Source organism: Mauremys mutica, chromosome 3 (genome assembly GCF_020497125.1).
Source record: "Mauremys mutica isolate MM-2020 ecotype Southern chromosome 3, ASM2049712v1, whole genome shotgun sequence".
In the NCBI taxonomy this organism is placed as follows: Eukaryota; Metazoa; Chordata; order Testudines; family Geoemydidae; genus Mauremys; species Mauremys mutica.
In genome coordinates this window covers 155,315,385-155,317,428 of record NC_059074.1, presented here as the reverse complement: position 1 = coordinate 155,317,428, position 2,044 = coordinate 155,315,385, and the positions used below count along the sequence as shown (strand labels likewise).

Below are 2,044 nucleotides of genomic sequence, written 5' to 3'. Positions count from 1 at the left end.
GCAAGTTGTTTAGAAATCAAGCAGTTGGTATGTCACTTCCTGAAAATGATTCAAAGGACTCGAAAAACATCTCTCCAATTCTCTCTTCACATGCAAGAAGTACAGACCATCTGGAATGTTTTCAAAATTGGAAAGAACTTGAATTACAATTGAAAAAAGGAAAAACTATCGATGAAGAAAATTTACTTGTGATCAAAGAAAAAGAAGAATATTGGCAACAAATATTATAGCATCTGATTGCTTCAGTGAGAGTTCTCGGTGGGCAAAATTTAGCATTCTGTGGCCGCAGTAGAAAAGAAAAACTATACACTCCAGGTAATGGAAACATTTTAAAATTTGTTGAATACTTAGCTTTGTTTGATCCAGTCATGAAGGAGCATCTATGTAAAATAACTGATCAAGAAACACAGGATTGTTACTTAGGAAAAAATATGCAGAATGGACTGATTCAAATCCTAACAAATGCCATTAAAAAGAAAATTGTAGAAGATGCCCATTCTGCAAAATACTTTTCAATAATAGTGGACTGTACACCAGATGTGAGTCATATTGAACAAATGATGATGATCATTAGTTCTGTGGATATGGAAAAGTCTGCAGATGAAGATAATGTTGAAGTGCTCATAAAGGAACATTTTTTGGCTTTCGTACCACTGAAGGAGACGACTGGAGAATTTATGACTGGAACTATCTACAAGAGCTTGAAACAATGTCATTATGTGTTGAAAACTTACGTGGCCAAGGCTATGATAATGGGAGTAATATGAAGGGAAAAGACAATGGTGTGCAAAGGAGAATGATGGAAATCAATCCTAGGGCCTTTTTCATTCCTTGCAGTGCGCATTCTCTGAATTTGGTTGTCAATGATGCTGCTAGATGCTGTTTGGAGGCAACCAGTTTCTTTGACCTGGTGCAACGTGTTTATGTGTTTTTCTCACGTTCAACATACTGGTGGGAGATTCTGACTCACCATGTGAATTCTCTAACTGTGAAACCACTTAGTCAGACAAGATGGGACAGTTGCATTGATGCTTTGAAGCCTCTTTGCTATGAACTTGGAAACATTTATGATGCCCTAATTTAAATTTCTGATGATACTACCTTTACTGGATCATCTGGCAATACGGCACGTTCAGATGCAGAAGCTCTTGCAAATGGCCTTTCCAAGTTCAAATTTGTGACTTCACTCATTTTGTGGTATAATATCCTTTTCGAGATTAACCTCACCAGTAAGCAGCTTCAGGAAAAGAACTTGAACATACATTCTGCTATTCAAAACCTGCAGCAAACTAAAAATATTCTGGAGGAATTCAGAAGTGATGAAGGGTTTGAAAGAACACTGGTAGATTCTCTCGAGCTTGCTGAAGAAATAGACTTTCTGACAGAATTTGAACCACAGCGAGTTTGCATTCAGCAAAAGAAACAGCAGTTTTCATATGAAGGATGAGACACACCCCTTCAGAACCCAAAACACAAGTTCAAAGTGAATTTCTATTTTGCAGTCCTTGATACTGCTATTCACTCAGTTGACGAAAGATTTCAACAGCTGCAGCAGCTAGAGTCAGTATTTGGTTTTCTATACGATATCCACAGCTTGCAAAAGAAAACAGCAAAACAGATAAGAGAATTTTGTATAAAACTGGAGTTGGCATTGACTCATGAAAATTCAAAAGACATTGATGCTACAGATTTGTGTAGTGAGCTTCAGGCTTTTTCAAGACGACTTAAACATTCCATTCCTGAAGAAGTACTGAAGTTTGTTTGTGAAAATAAACTCACAGACAGTTTTCCAAACATTTTTATAGCTCTATGGATTCTTTTAACTTTGCTAGTTTCTGTAGCTAGTGGGGAATGTAGCTTCTCAAAATTAAAATTGATAAAAACATATCTGTGTTCAGCAATGGTGCAAGAGAGACTTGTTGGACTTGCCACAATGTCAATAGAGCATGAAATAGCTGGAAAACTGGATCTAAAAGAACTAGTGACTAAATTTTCAAAACTTAAAGCAAGAAAAGTCATGTTTTAAGAGCACAGAGTGTTTTTT

The 2,044-nt window shown here is 36.5% G+C and overlaps 1 pseudogene; it reads left to right on the top strand.

Annotated features, from left to right (window-relative positions):
- The first annotated feature begins 344 nt into the window (after nucleotides 1-344).
- LOC123366713 lies at nucleotides 345-1,636 on the top strand (annotated as a pseudogene).
- Nucleotides 1,637-2,044: the final 408 nt, after the last annotated feature.